Raw genomic sequence first — 17,077 nt, 5'->3', positions numbered from 1 at the left:
GTAAAGAAAGAACTCTAACTCTGTCCTGGACAGGAGTGGTATCTCAAAACATATGAAAAGCACCAGGTTGGGGAAGTATGCCCTAAACATTTGCACCCGAAATACAGGGCCAAGTGTCTCTATTTTGCAAGGACGTCCCTGATTTAGAGAAGCCGTCCTGGTTTCTGATTTGATCTCAGAATGTCTCACTTTTCCTTAGGATGTCCCTATTTTCATTGGATAAATGTTGGCGGGTATGGAGTTATCCCACCCCCGAGCCACCTGAAGGCAATCCTGTATAGGGAAGTGTTTTTTTTTAAAAAAAAAGTTTAATGTTTTATTATGTTTTTACATATGTTGGAAGCTGCCCAGAGTGGCTGTGGAAACCCAGTAAGTGTTGAGAATTCCATTTCTCCCGTGCTGCACATGTGTGGGATTGTTACATGTCACATGTCTGTTTACATTCCAGCACTGATTATTGGAGTCTTGTGAGTGGAAAGATAGTGTCAGAGGGTCGTCGTGGCTACTCTAGAGTAACTCCGCCTGAGTCCAGTTTGTCTTCAAAGAAGTTTATTGTGCTATTTATTTACAGTCTAGAGACAGCTTAAAACATGACCTCTCATCCCGAATCAGAATCCGGCAATGGCGTACGTCTGTTCCTACGCCAGCAAAGTAGTCTGGGCACCCCAAAATGCTGCCCCCTTGACCTACGTTGCGGTGCTCTCCTTACTTCTGGTGCCGGAAGGAGCGATGCCCTCAGCAGTCAGTTCCCTGGCTCTGCAGTATCCCTAAGCGTCTGCCTGCATCCCTCCACCTCCGAGCTTTCCCATTGTTCCTCACTCTGATTTCTCTCCCCCTCCGAGTCTCTTCCTCCCCCTCTGGCTGCTTCAGAACCACTGGTGCTCTCTGTACTAGATGAGGTGGACATTAGGATGATGGGGGCTGGCTCCCTGTAGGGAGTCCCCCTTACAGATAGATATGCTGTTTCCACTCTGTATAAAGGTAAAGGTAAAGGGACCCCTGACCATTAGGTCCAGTCGTGACCGACTCTGGGGTTGCGCGCTCATCTCGCATTATTGGCCGAGGGAGCCGGTGTATAGCTTCCAGGTCATGTGGCCAGCATGACAAAGCCACTTCTGGCAAACCAGAGCAGCACATGGAAACGCCGTTTACCTTCCCGCTGTAGCGGTTCCTATTTATCTACTTGCATTTTTGACGTGCTTTCAAACTGCTAGGTTAGCTATTGTTTTTGCAGTTTTCTTTCCGAGGAAGAAAGACAGAGGGAGAAACCATGTTTTCTGTTCTGTTCGGTTTGATTTAATTAGCAATAAAGTAGGCTTAGAAGGCTGAGCTTCTGTTTGGACTCTGCTAGTCGTGTGCTCGAGGCACTGGCCTCGGTGTTATCACCCAACAGTAAGATGTGTGGGGTAAAGTTAAATTATCATTATGGAACGGGGCGTCCCTATTTTCACCGGAGAAATGTTGGAGGGTATATAAATGTTTACATAAGCACAACTTCCCTGCAGATATTTATGTTATTGTGCCTTCAGCAGCTTCATGAGACAGAAATCAAAGATCTGTAGCTTTCCCCAATGGGGAGCTGGAGCAACAGGAAAACCCCCACCTGAGCTCTGTCCAGCAAAACAGTGGTGGCCCCATTTGTGGTGTTGTGCTTTTGCAGTGGGTTGCTCTAAGCTCTGGTGTGCTGGCACAGCAAGCCTTGGGCTGCAAATCACTTAATCCAAGCACTTGAGATACCTTTCTAAAGCTTTTCTTGCCAACCCCAGAGAGGAGGCAATCTCCTAGCTGGGCCAACTGAATTTTCTAATGACACTCAGAGACGTTAAGATAATGTCCCTTCGTTCGGCTTAATGAGATTAAAACGGAGAGAGCGAGCAGTATATTTGTTGGATGGTGTGCAAGCCTTTCCAACTTTCACTTATAAAATGAAGCATTTTCTGGATCAGGATGTTACCATTATGTATCCTGGAAGCGTACATACGCTAATTCATTTTCTCCCAATCTTCTCGGGGATGATGCTTATTGACTTTATGAGTGGGATCTTAATACCTTGTTCATTGAAACAAAATTGGGTTTGCCTAATAATACCCATCTGCAAATTAATTGCATTAACGGAGATATACTTAGCTAAGGCTGCATTTCCCTGTTCTTCATCCAGTTCATCCAAATAGCCCCAACTGGCAATGACTCTGCTCATTCTGTTGGCTTTTATTTGGATATGATCAAGCGCAGAGATACTGGCATGTGGGAGAGCAGAGTTGTAACCAGGATCCCTCTGTCCCAGTTATTTATTATTTCACGACATTTATGAGATGCCTGACAATACAAATTATCTCGGTGTTGTGCAAATAAAAAGAAAACAAACCCCTAAACAAGAAGACTATGCAACAATAAAAGCACTATAAACTCGAGAGACAGCCGGCAATAAAAACCCCAAATGCCAAACCAGCACAGTAAAATACAACACAGAATGAAAGTGAGCCATCAGATGCATATATTAAAACCACTAGCCATCCACACAGAGACTTTCAAAACAGCTCTTAAAAAACAACAACGAGGAGAGCAGAAGAGTATGAACCTGATGCCAAAAAGGCAACAATTGGGAGTATGGATTTTCCTAGGAAATAACATTCCAAACATAGATAGGGGGTGGGCATCAATGAAAATGCCATATTGGGTGGCTTTAAAAGAGAATTAGACAAATTCATGGATGATAAGGTTATCAATGGCTACTAGCCACAATGGCTATGCTCTCACGCCATGGTTGGAGGCAGTATGCTTCTGAATTCGTTGCTGGAAGCTGCAGGCGAGAAGTTTTTGCACTCAGGTCTTTCTTCTCATAGGCATCTGGTTGGCCACTGTGGGAGCAGGATGGTAGACTAGATGGGCCACTGACTTAATCCAGCAGGCCCTTCTTATGACCTTAACTTCCCAAAATATATCACACATATAATAAAAATATAAAGTGGTGCTGTGGTCTAAACCACAGAGCCTAGGGCTTGCCGATCAGAAGGTCAGCTGTTCGAATCCCCCGCAACGGGGTGAGCTCCTGTTGTTCGGTCCCAGCTCCTGCCAACCTAGCAGTTCGAAAGCACGTCAAGTGCAAGTAGATAAATAGGTACTGCTCCAGCGGGAAGGTAAACAGTGTTTCCGTGCGCTGCTCTGGTTCTCCAGAAGCAGTTTAGTCATGCTGAACACATGACCCAGAAGCTGTCTGCGGACAAACACCGGCTCCCTCGGCCTATAGAGTGAGATGAGCGCCGCAACCCCAGGGTCGTCTGTGACCGGACCTAATGGTCTGGGGCACCTTGACCTTTTCTATAATAAAAATATAAGGGTGTCGTTACACTGCTGTTTGCTTGTCACAGATAGGTGGAGCTGCAACCTGCAGCACATCAAAAGGTGGTGAATAGGCAGCCCAGGTGAGCCACAGAGGGGAAGCCAGAGCAGAATGCAACAGCCCTGCAGCTGAACTAGCACCTCTACCTTGGAGCCCCAGCCCCAAGTATCCAGGGCCCCAGGCTTGACAGCAGCAATACTTTGTGCTGCTTACCACTTTCCTCCTCCCTGACAAGCTTGGGATCCTGGTGCTTCTGCTACTGTAGTTAATGAAGACTGTGATTTTCAGCAGAAGATCTTCTTCTGCCCTCAATCCTACTCCTGTTGGGCTGACTTTTCACCCTCATTTGGCTGCAGTGGGAAATAATAATAATAATAATAATAATAATAATAATAATAATAATATATTATTTATACCCTGCCCATCTGGCTGGGTTTCCCCAGCCACTCTGTGTGGCTTCCAACTGAATATTAAAAACAGTACAGCATCAAACATTAAAAACTTCCCTAAACAGGGAAATGGAAGGTCTAAGGAGTGCCCCTTGCTTGAAGAGGGATGAACACTTTCCGTTTCTTCCTCCCCAACTGCTCTTTGAAACCATTCTGCAGAGCTCCTTTCCACCTCTGACCATAGCTGCCAAGTTATCCCTTTTTTTAAAGGGATTTTCCCTTATGCTGAATAGGCTTCCTCGCGAGAAAAGGGAAAACTTGGCAGCTATGCCTCTGACATGTGTGAGGGAACCTAGCTGTGCAGAGAGACTTTGAAAGCCCTTTGTGACCCCCCACCTTTCTTCTTTGCACCCCAGATGTCTCACAGCAGAGGGAATCACAAAAAGCTTTCAAAGCCTCCCCATTCTTCTCCAACATCAGAGGTGCCAAGGAGGATCACAAAGCCCATTGTGAGTGTACCTCCTTCTCCTTTTCATTGCAACATTCAAAGTTTAAACAAGTAGTGCTTGTGAGTATTGCAAAGCCCTTTCCTGCATGCCCCTTGCATGCAGGTTGAAAGAGGTGGAAAGCAGAGGGCTGCCTCCATTGCCACCACTACTGTGGGAAGCAAACAGGAACTCTGCATGTTAACCACGCAAATGATTTTGACAGGATCGTAGAATCGTAGAGTTGGAAAGGACCCTAAGAGTCATCTCGTCCAACCCCCTGCAATGCAGGAAACTCAACATAAGCATCCATGACAGATGGGCATCCAACCTCTGCTTAAACACCTCCAAGGATTCTTCTACCACCTCTGTTCCACTGCCAAACAGTTCTTCCTGTGGGAAAGCTCTTCCTGATGTTTAGCCGGAATCTCCTTTCTTGTAACTTGAAGCCATTGGTTCAAGTCCTACCTCCCAGAGCAAGAGAAAACAAGCTTGCTCCATCTTCCATGTGACAGCCCTTGAGATATTTGAAGATGGCTATCATCTCTCCTCTCAGTCTCCTCTTCCTCAGGCTAAACATACCCATTTCCTCCAGCCATTCCTCATCAGGTTTGGTTCCCAGGACCACCCACTTGTAGTTCATGCACTGTCATAATGTCACCTTGTGGCTGACAGGTGCATTGTCCCACCCACCTGTCAAAGTTGGCCTGCTTGGTCGGAGCCAAAAAGTTTCCCTATGGGGTTTCACAAAGTCTAGGTATAGCAATTGATAAGGAGTGGGGTGGTGCGTGAGGTTGGCAAGTGGAGGCACAGCTCCTAGTAGTAAACAAATAACTCCAAACATATAAAGTTATCTGTATTTATGTTGTAGCTGCTCAGAGTCCCTGCCCCTCTAAGCGACCCGTAGAGCTTCAAACTCCACTTTGTACTTCTCCTTCTCTAGTCTTTTCCCTTTCCTCCTCTGACATTCAGAGGCAGCAGCAAATAACTTCAGCTTCTGATTGCACAGAAGCAACATTACCGCCTCCCCTTTCCTCCCCAACATAAAGTGGACTCCCTTGGCTTTCTTGAGGAACAACGGCAATTTCGGCTACTGCGGGACTGCTTGTTATAGGTAGGAATCAGAGCGTAATCAAGCCTGAAGTACCAAAAAAACCCCAACCAACAACAACACGCACAACATTAGGTTTTTTATACAATCAACACTTCGTTAGGCAGTAGGGAAGCTTCAAGTCATCTGCTTCTCGAAAGACAAAACACAGGACAGAACTGCTGAGTCAGTTCCCTCTCTTGCAACACTTTTCTGTTTTGCACCATTAAATATTTTGGAAGGAGGGTATAGAAGTTTCTGCCTTTACTGGCAGGTTTGAGATGGATGCGCCTGTCAAAACAGAAGCAAAATCCTATGTTGTTTTTCTCGTCTCCCCATTCTGAATGAAATTAGGAAGACTTAAGTTTTTGAAGCATGACCACTGCTCTGCAAATTACTGAAGGAAACTCTGTTCACCCTCCCGGAGGTATTTCCCCCTAATTCAAGAATGTTTTTTTCTTGTCTCTTTCATCGATTAGGATTCATGATTTAAACTTGATTTTTGTGTGTGTGTGTGTGTGTGTGTGTGTGTGTGTGTGTGTGTGTGTGTGAACAGTACATCAAGGTCATATATTTTGTGCTGGGAATGGAATAACCTTCCAGGTTACATAGAAGTAGCCTGAGAGAAGGCTTGTCTGTTGAGCCGCAAGCCTTGTTACAACTATTTTCTTTTAAAAAACTTTTCTGGCTATAGGTCAGTTAGATTATTGAAAGATTTTGGGACACATGTTGATGGTTAAAGTATTGCTGCAAATGTGTCCTCTGAGAACGCAAGAGGACCCTTTCTACTATAGCACTAGCTGTGGTTACGAAGTTCATATAGACCCCCAAACATCTTCAACAGTTGGAAATCTCCTTTGGAATCTCGCTTCTGAACATCCTCTGCATTGGGATATGAACACAATCTCTATAACTATTTCATATCTAAGGAGCTGCTAAAAATAGAATCGCTCCCTGCTTGCTCGCACACAAAGTTCCCCCCCGTTACTTTGATTTACTAAGTATTTTATTAATCCCTCCAACACGATCAGCGTAACTCCTCTCTCATCTTCAGGCTATTTCCGTCCCCCCTTCCCATTGACTTATTGAGATTGCCTGGTATTTAAGTATGCAAAGCCACATTTTCTCACACTGGGATCAAGAGTTAAGACGCGCTAATTTCAATCAGCCTCACATTTGTAACAATTTAGCTCACTGCAGCAGGTTGATTAGATTCATTGGGAAAGACAGCAGCGGAATGTCCTGTGGCAGAAAAGAATGGGTCTTTGTTAAAAGCCCTCATGTTGAGGGAAGAGATTCTGTTCGGAAGCAGCAGCAGGGGGTAAAATGGAAAGTACCCCCCCCCCCCCCCGGGTTAAAATATGGTTGTCAATGGAGTAGTTAAATCTCCCAGGACAGATATGTATTTTTTAGTTCCCTGAAGCATCTTTAAATTTGTTGCCCAAATCCGAGAGGCAAATACAATGCAGGATGCTATCTGGCTTGGTAAGGTACTTGAAGAGGATAAGGGATAATTTTAGGAAGTCATTTAAAGATGGTTTTAATGGAAAGCATGCAAAAGCTTCGGAACGTAAGCTGATGTTTCTGTCACTAACCATTCAGTGATATGAAAGGATAGACACTTGGGACCCAGCTACATTAGAAAAAAAACAAAACAAAACAACAACAAAAAGTGTTATAAATGCGTTATTACACTGTGACACCAGATGGCGCTGTAGAGTTTGGTCCTTTGGCAATGTGATTTTGCATTTTGAGCTTTACAACGCATTTTCCTGAAACGTTTTTTTTTTAAAATGTGTCTAGATCCAGCCTTGAGTTTGTTAACACTTACAGAAATTTCCAGTGGGTATGTGGATGGTGATATGTGTGTGTGTGTGTGTGTGTGTGTGCGCACACACACACACACACACACACACCACCTAAAAATGGGGTGGCCTAGGCCAGGGGTCCCCAGACTTACCGCGCAGTGGGCCGGTGCCTGCCGCGCCAACCGCGCGGCGGGCCGCAGGGCAGGGGAGTGCGCGCGCAGCGGGCCGGAGGGTGGGGGAGTGCGCGAACGTGCGCATGCGCACACGCACACGGGCGGGGGAAAAATCGCCGAAAATCGCTTGTGCGCATGCGTATGGGCCTCCCCCGACCCGGAAGTGCATCGGAAGTGCATCGGATTTTCGGCGATTTTTTGCCGATTTTTTTGATCGTCGCCGCGCCGCGCGCCGTAAGAGCGGGCGGCGGCAGCGGGCGGCGGGGGTCGTCGCGGGCCGGATTGGGAGGCCGATTGGGCCGCATCCGGCCCGGGGGCCGTAGTTTGGGGACCCCTGGCCTAGGCAAACAAGAATAACTGTCTGTAGCCAGGCTATTGTTGGACAGCTGCCAAGGGCTCATGCTCACAAACCTGCCATCTCAATGGTGCCTCTCACTTCTGCTTCTTCCCCCCTCCTTCCTCTTCCTCCTTGCTGCTTCTGGGGGGTCCGACCCACTGACATGTCTGCTAAAAGTGGACTGCAGTAGGATGGAAAGACTGCGTGGGTGGGTGGGGGAAGATTGTCAGAGCCTCCATGTTGCAATGGGAAGCGAGGTATAATCGCAACCTAGACATTTATTTGTTTCATAAAATTCATACACCCCTGGATTGTAATAAAAACAAACAAACCCCAGAGTGGTTTACAAAAAATATAACAGTAAAATCAAGAAATATTCACTACCATGCTTTAAGGCCTACAACAGTTAAAATACTGAAACAGATTAAACAGAATAAAATCCCCTCAACTTTCTAATCATCTGAGTTGGCCCAACCACTCTGGGCAGCTCCCAACAAATTAAAACATCAACCACAGTGAAACATCAAACATTAAAAACTTCTCTATGTGGAACAGGCATTATGTGGCACCTGTCAATAAATAATTTTCAAAGATTTGGCCATTGATGAACACTGTAAGGGTTAAGACCACCACCACCACCACACACACACACTTTTGCAGGATAGGCTGAACAAAACGCTTTACGTCAAAAGCAGAACCACATGATCGGATCTCTAAAGTTGGTTCTGCTAGAATGAAAATGCCGAAATGATAGAATGGATGACACCATTTCAGGGAGCGCATAGGGAATACCACTGATGAGGTTGAATTCTAGGTGGCAGGATGGGCTGCACCAAACAGCAGCCTGAAATGGTGAAGAAGTTCATTTCAGCATTCTAGCACTTCCCTTGCTTCTGTGCAGACCTAGCCTGAGCCAGTGAAGATGACGGGGAATAAGCTGAATAACTTGTGTTCTGCTATCTCTCCCCCCACCACCCCCAAAGGAGGCAGGCAGCTGTGTTTTGCTGAGTCAGTGACTGGGTGATGGCAGTCACATGCAGCATGCGCCTGGTTTGGATCTCCCCAGGGATTTTTTTTTTTAAAATGTCGGAAGGATTCTTTACTGCCTGTTGGGGATTTACACATTTTTACAGTCCTTCAATGGCAGCCCTTTTAGTCTTCATCTTAAGAGTCTTACCCTGACTCTTTGCCCTCCAAATCTTTTTATTACACAAACAACAGAAGCGCCCTTCCCCAGACGGGTTGAAGGCGTCAGTTTATCAGCACTTATGTAATAACTACGCTTTATCCACGGGATCTTGCTTTCCCTTAGAATCAATCACTCGCCGGGCCTTGTAAATAATGGAATTTACATGAGGCAGGCAGCACTAGACGTACTGTCCTCGAGTGATCTTGCTCGGATTCGCTGTTTTGTTTTGTAATGCGTTTTCTTTTTCTCTCTCCCGTGAAATCATCCTGCTGTGTTAATTTTAAAAACCTGCTGTGAGGTGCAAGGTGGGGGCAGCATTAGCTTGTAAAGAGGTGAGATGGTGGTGGTGAAAATAATATAATTGCAACCGATGTTTCAAAGCCTTATACTTGTTTTCTGGGGAGAGTCGGGGTGTGTGTGTGTCTACTGTTCTTCATATCAAAGTCCAGACGTTTAGTTCTTGATTTTTCTGGGGCAGAGGTACTGCCTTGATAAGAGAGTGTGGTGAGCCAGGGTGGAAGGTATCAGGTGGTGTGTTTGGATGAGAACATAAGGAGAGTGCTTCTGGATGAGGTCAAAGGTTTATCTAGTCATAAAAAGGTAAAGGTAAAAGGGCCCCTAACCGTTAGGTTCAGTTGTGGAAGACTCTGGGGTTGCGGCACTCATCTCGCTTTACTGGCCGAGGGAGCCAGCGTACAGCTTCCGTGTCATGGAAAGCCTGGACTTTGAAGTCATCTTATTTTACTTGTTATTTTGTATTATATTTACTGTTTTTAATTAGGTTTTTGTAATTTTGGATTATGCGGAATGCTTTATCTGAGTGGATGTAGCAACCGAGTAATTTCGTTGTTCCCGCAAGGGGACAATGACAATAAATATATCTTATCATGTGGCCAGCATGACTAAGCTGCTTCTGGAGAACCAGAGCAGCGCACGGAAACGCCGTTTACCTTCCCGCTGGAGCAGTACCTATTTAGCTGTTTGCACTTTGATGTGCTTTCGAACTGGTAGGTTGGCAGGAGCTGGGACAACAAAAATAATTAGGAAGGCATTGCAACGATTAGTGCACATCTCCATGTGTTGCTTTTAACTATATCTGCTATTTTCTGTGTGCATACAGAGGCAAAAGGATTCGGAGTGTGCCAATACCACCTTTTGGACTGAATTTTGTGTTTTCCATGAAGTTCCATTGCACGTAACAGATCTCGCACACCACTCTCTTTAAACTGAAGCATCTTGTGCTTTCAATGTTCCTAAATGCTTAGCTTTGGAGCATGCAACAGCTAAAGAGCTCCCCTTTCATGCTGATTGGGCAGCTGTGGGACCCCAGAGATGGTGGCCCTGTTGCAGAAACAGTAATGAATCCTTGACACTCCCCACCCCCTGCCATGACCCCCAGACCACTACACTGCTGTTGAACCAGTGTGAACTGCTGTCAGGCCCACAGTAGGTACACAAACTGTGTAAGAGCTGCTGCTGCAACCCATTACCACCACAAGATTCATTCTTTTGAGCCTAATTTAATTGTGTGTTTCCTTCAGCCTCTGGTGGCCATTAATTGTATCATATTTGTGAGATTGATTTCCTTAAACGTGGTTATCAAGAATACACAGGGTAGGATACACAAGGCCATCAATCCAGCTCTGTGGATAGTTTGTGGACTATAAGCTTCAAAACAATGTGGTGTATCTTCCCTCTGGGGAACTGATAAAGCTCTGCCTTTCATTATGACACACGGCACATGCTTGTGTGTGGGACAGAGATGGAAAGCTAGCATTGAGAATGGGAGGGCCCATTTTTCATGCCCGCCGAGTCAAAATGTCCAATTGAGCGGGAAAAATGGTTTCTACTGAGAAAATCACATTTAATTAGCAGAGTCAAGTGAATGAGTTGGATGTGAGACGGGAAACACTGCTGGAAATGAACTTGGGTTAATCTGTCTGGAAATTCCGTTATAAATAATGATTTTTTTAATAAACAATTTAGCACAACTGAAGTTAATGCATTTGGCCCATTGTTGTTGTTGTTTAGTCGTTTTGTCATGGCAGATTCTTTGTGACCCCATGGACCATAGCACGCCAGGCACTCTTGTCTTCCACTGCCTCCCGCAGTTTGGTCAAACTCATGTTGGTAGCTTCTGTCCAACCACCTTGTCCTCTGTCGTCCCCCTTTCCTTGTGCCCTCAATCTTTCCCAACATCAGGGTCTTTTCCAGGGAGTCTTCTCTTCTCATGAGGTGGCCAAAGTATTGGAGCCTCAGCTTCAGGATCTGTCCTTCCAGTGAGCACTCAGGGTTAATTTCCTTAAGAATGGATAGGTTGGATCTTCTTGTGAGGCTTATTGCAAAACATGCAAAACCAGGCAAGATTCAGCCCGAGTTAAGCACTTTCAAACACCATTGATTTCATGCAAATGCTTATGGACCAGTCTAGGTGAGATTACAGAGCAATTCACAGGTGTTTGCAGACTTTTGAATTATATTTCTGTTGTATGGGGACAATGAGACTGGATCTTATGTGCCTAATGGTCACTAAGAGACTGATAGAGCATGGAAGGATAAATAAGTGCCATCTACCGGTAATTACTGGTATGCAATGGTCTGAAGACCTTGCTACATTTGAGCATCCTTTCTACAAGCACCAATTTGTTTGGACATTTGGGTGGCATATACGGCTCTCTAAGGTATCTATAAGCTATAATGGATGCTGTCAGGGGATTGTTGCGTCTACTCTCGAGTAAAGACGCTCCAGTCCGCTCTGTCTTTCAGAGTTTTATTGTGCATATTATTTACAGTGCAGAGATATCAGAAAACATGACTGCCTAGTCCGATTCAGAACCCGGCAATGGCTTCCTTCGTGTCTTGGACCAGTATAAAAGCCTGGGCACCCCAAAGCGCCTCCCCCTAGTCCTGCGTGTGGGCGTGCGCCTCAATTCGGGCACTGGAAGGGGTTGCATTCCTTCTCCCGTCCTTTGGCTGGAGCGTTGCAGAGGCTCCGGCACCTCGCTGCGCTGTCCTTCCTCCTCTGGCCAGCTGGGTCGGTGCCTAGGCTCTGACACGTCTGAGAGCCCTCTCTCCACCCCGCTCCATTCCTCACCCCCTCCTCCTGACCCGCTGCTAGCGCTGTCACTGGGCAAAGTGCTGGTCAGGATGACTGGGGGAGGGTCCCTGTAAGGAGCCCCCCTGACAGATGCATTTATGTTTAAATGTATTGCCAATGTGAGGCATTCTTCTTTTTCCTTCTCCTTGGGTTCCTCCGTGTACCTTAATGAATTTATAATCATAATAAAAAAATTAAAAAGAGATTGCAGACACTTTGTAATTGGATCGCCTCTTTCTTTTAAAAATTGTACTAACCTCTGCTCTGCCACCGTGGGGGAAGAGCTCCAACCCTTTCTGCAGGCATTATTTTCCTCTTGAAAATCCCCCCACCCCGCTAAACTGTCCCATAAGGCCAAGGGCCATCTAGTTCAGCATCGTCTCACAGTGGCCAGGATGATGCTTGCAGGACAAGGGCAAGGAGGACCCAAGAGCGAGATCACCCTCCCCTCCCATGGCTCCCAGCAACTAGTATCAAAAGCATTACTGCCTCCAACCAAGGAGCCCCATCTCCCTCAGAAACGGGAGGCTGGAAACTGACCCATAGTTAATAGGATTATCGAGGGGTGCTGTGTCCCATTTTGCCTCAGGTTATCATTACAAAATGATGGTTTCCTAAGGTGGCGGGGAATTTCATCGCTCCTTCTTTTAAACTCATTAACAATTACCAAAGCATTCCCACAAAACAGCATTGGGGGAAAGGATATCATGACAGTCAGTTATGTAGGGATCTGCATAGATGCTGGGAGAGGATATATTTCCTAGATATTATCCTTCCTTCCTCACATTTGTGAGTTCCGCAGAGTTCATCGTTTTGCAGCATACAAGAGAAGCTTAGATAGGCTAGTTTTAGCCTTTTAGTTTAAGGAATAGGGGGTGCTTTAAGGCAGGCTGGTTACTCCTGGTCTCCCCCCCCAAAAAAACCCCCCAATAATCACACAAACAGCCTTGTTGGAGCTGAAACATGCAGATCTTCTCACATTGCTGGAATGAGGTCAAAGAGCAAAGAGGGTGTGCTCGGCCAGGTGAGGAGATGCCTTTCCCGTCAGGGCACACTGGGAGGCGGCACATAGGCGGAGGAAGGGGTGTGTGGTGGGGGCGGGGCACCCCGGGTGTCATCACTGACGGGGGTGACAAAATGGTGGGCAGCACTTACTGTGGGGCCTGCAGTGTACCTGAGCCATACGTCTCTCCTGGGAGTGACGCGGTGACTTGGGCACCTGCAGGCTCCACGCTGCCCCAAACAATCCACCCACCGCCTCCCCCTCAGCTGTAGGGCGGCTGAGTGGGAGGAGGCAGGCAGACTCCTCAGAGGCCTTGTGGAGCATCCTGTCCTGGCTGGTCCCAACCCACGGCGGGCTGGTCCTGCCCCCGGGCGCAGGGTGCGCACGCTGCCCCAGGTGCCCAATCGGCTTGCTCCGCCGCTGGTGGGAGCGGCTCTGAGAGTTCTCTCCAGCAAACTTACAGGAAAACCCTGAACTTCAGCTCCTATCATGTGCCTATCTAGCAAACTGCATTGTAAATATAATAATAATAATAATAATTTATTATTTATACCCCGCCCATCTGGCCGGGTTCCCCCAGCCACTCTGGGCAGCTTCCAACAAAACAGAAATTCTAAAATACAAAAATCCATCAATCATTAAAATACAGAAATCCATCAAACATTAAAAGCTTCCCTAAACAGGGCTGCCTTGAGATGCCTTCTAAAGGTCTGGTAATTGTTGTTCTCTTTGACCTCTAGTGGGAGGGCATTCCACAGGGTGGGTGCCACTACCGAGAAGGCCCTCTGCCTGGTTCCCTGTAACTTGGCTTCTCATAGTGAGGGAACCGCCAGAAGGCCCTCGGAGCTGGACCTCAGTGTCCGGGCAGTACGATGGGGGTGGAGACGCTCCTTCAGGTATACCGGACCGAGGCCGTTTAGGGCTTTAAAGGTCAACACCAACACTTTGAATTGTGCTCGGAAACGTACTGTTACAGGTAGGTAGCCGTGTTGGTCTGACATAGTCGAAACAAAATTTTAAAAAATCCTTCCGGCAGCACCTTAGAGACCAACTAAGCTTGTCATTGTTATGAGCTTTCGTGTGCATGCATTGTAAGTTATACAGTGCTGTGAATATCACTTGCTTTTGTTTAGTCACAGAGCCCGCCAGCAAAGGTCTCACTCTAGCTGTCTGGGTTTAACAAGCCAGGAAGGACAGTGATCTAAGCTTCATGTAGTGGCCTTCCTGACCTCAAACAGCCTATCAACATTCCCCAGGAAATCAAGCTGTGTTCATCCAAAATGAAAGATGACAAGCAGCCACCTCTGAGACTTCTGCCTCCATCCAGACCAACAGGGTTTACTTCCACATAGTAATGCTTAGGACTGCGGTCGTAATAAATCTGCTAACAGTGCCTTGTGTTTAAGAATAGTTTGGGGAGTCAGAAAGTTTTGGACTTGAAGCGATGATGCAAATCATGTCACGCTGCAACTTTTTTTGGGGAAAGTGCATATCTTAAAACATTTCTCCGATGAAAATAGAGACGTCCCATTCCATAATGATTTTTTTGCTATTTAGCCTATACCCCACACATCTTACTGGGATGCCCCAGCCACTCTGGGCAGCTTCCAACATATTATATTATATTATATAAATATAGGGCATGTGGGTGGGTGTCCACTTTTCTCCAAAACTGCTTGACCGATTGCGTTCAAATTTGGACACAACGTCCAAAGCGAATATGAGAGTGACCATATACAAGTTGCGTAGACAGTTGTCACACCTGGGCCATTTAAAAAACCCCAAACCCCATGTTCCAGAACTCACAAATCACCCTCAAGTGCATGCTGGGAGCACAGGAGATATTGCAAAACAGCGCCCTCTAGTGACGGCTACACTGGTACGGCAGCTAGGAAAGCTTCCCTTTCCACAGCATCTCAGCTCGGCTTTCCAGACTGGGCTAAGTGGAGGTGTGTGTGTGTGTGTTGTCTGGGTGGTGGGTGGGGGGAGGAGGGGGCGGGATATGTCATGGGTTGGGACAGGTTGGGGCCAATCACAGGGATGAGCCGGGGTGGGGGGAGGAGGGGGCGGGATAGGTCATGGGTCAGGCCAGGGTGGGGACAACCGCATGGATGAGCCGGGGGTGGGGGGAGGAGGGGATGGGCTAGCTTATGGGTTGGGACAGGGTGGGGGGAGTCACAAGGATGAGCCTGTGTAAACAGAACACACATAAAACATTTCATCAAAATGAAGGGGGACTCTGAAGGTGAGGGGAGTCTGAAGGGGGACTCTGAGGGTCCATTTAACAGACTGAGCCACAGCAATGCATGGCCGGGCCAGCTAGTAACATAATAAAACATTAAACATTTAAAAAACTTCTCTATACAGGTTTGCCTTCAGACGGGTCGGGGGTGGTCTAACTCCATACCCTCCAACATTTCTCCAAAGTGGGACATTCCAGGATCAAATAAGAAACTGGGACGGCTTCACTAAATCAGGGATGTCCCTGGAAAATAGGGGCATTTGAAGGGTCTGAAAGTGCAGAGTAATATTTTGGAAAGATGCTGTAGTGGTTAAGAGAGAGAGACGGAGGGAGAGATTGTGATTTGCTCCAGAGAAACTGTCCTTGCTAAATGCCTTCAAATTTTTGGAATTTCACAGAACCCCATGTTGTTTCCACCAGCTTGATTTCTTTATTAGATAAAAGGCCCAGCTTGGTTTCTTTATTAGATAAAAGGCCATTTGTTTCCAGAACATGCTGCTAGACTGCAGCCATCAAAACAGATGAGTTGGCTTTTTTAGGCATCCAAGATTATTCTCCTCTATGGCAAGGAGCCAGACAGCATGAACAAATGATATACTCTATCATATATGAGACAAATGCCTTCAGAGTGCACTCAGGCTATTGAACAGGCTTGTGATATATTCAGCAGAAACAAGGGGCAAAGCTTTGCCTGCACTGCAATGCTTTGAGCTGCAGGTACAAAGGTTGGTAGGTGGGTAGGATGCTTAAATTGTTCCAATGAAATAAAATAAAATAATAAAATAAACCCCTGCACTCAGCAAATAGCACATGCATGTACGTTTGCAGGCTACCCTACCTCTGATGTGGTAGTTCTAATTCATTTTATACCTGAGATTTATGGTTTTCTATATGTAGTGTTAGGGACGCGGGTGGCGCTGTGGTCTAAACCACAGAGCCTAGGACTTGCCGATCGGAAGGTCAGCTGTTTGAATCCCCACAACGGGGTGAGCTCCCATTGTTTGGTCCCAGCTCCTGCCCACCTAGCAGTTCAAAAGCACGTCAAGTGCAAGTAGATAAATAGCTACCGCTCCGGCGGGAAGGTAAACGGCGCTTCCGTGCACTGCTCTGGAATAAGAGTGCTTTAAATGTATGGTGATGTTGTGCTAGTTTGTAATCCTATACTCAGTTTAACACAACCACACCACACACTTTTAAAGTCATGGCTTCTGCAAGGAATCTTAGGAACCGCTGTTGGTTTAGGGTGCTAGGGATTGTAGCTCTGAGTGGTAAACTATAGTCCCCAGGATTCTATAGGGGACACCATGTGCTTTAAATGGATAATGTGGATGCAACCTAAGGCTGCAATCTGATGCCCTCTTCCATGAGGTAAAGCTCCACTGAATGCACTGGACTTTTCTTTTGAGTAGACATGTAGGATTGTGCTGCGAGTAGTCTCTCTCTCTCTCCCCATTCCCCTGGTTTTAAGCATCGGGATTTTACTCAGCTTGCTAAGGCTGTCAAGTCTTGTTTGCTGCAGAAATGATAATGCTTTGGCACTGGACAATGCACAAATGTTTAAATTGCTTGAAATGTCTAATTGAATTACCTTCAAATTGCAAATCAAAAGTGGGAAAGGCTGTCTCCCGACTCACAGGCTCACTCACTCGGATGTGTCTGCTGTGTTGCTGCCTTTCCCCCTCACTCTCCTTTGATTGTGTGAACAGAGATCTTAAATGACGAAAGGATGAGGTCTAATTTCGGCTATTCAAAATAGACTTGAGAAACATCATGATGCTGGAAGGGAGAAGAGCAAAGTGACTATAACAGGGGGAATATATGATTCAGCAAGTCCAAAGGCTGGATTGTGGATGCCTTCAAAGTTTCACAAGAAGCATTTTTTTCAATTATGATTATTCAGTTTCGTATTTCACCATAAAAAGAG

This window comes from Zootoca vivipara, chromosome 1 (genome assembly GCF_963506605.1).
Source record: "Zootoca vivipara chromosome 1, rZooViv1.1, whole genome shotgun sequence".
NCBI lineage: Eukaryota > Metazoa > Chordata > Lepidosauria > Squamata > Lacertidae > Zootoca > Zootoca vivipara.
The sequence above is the reverse complement of the archived record's forward strand: the minus strand, read 5'-3'. Positions refer to the sequence as shown.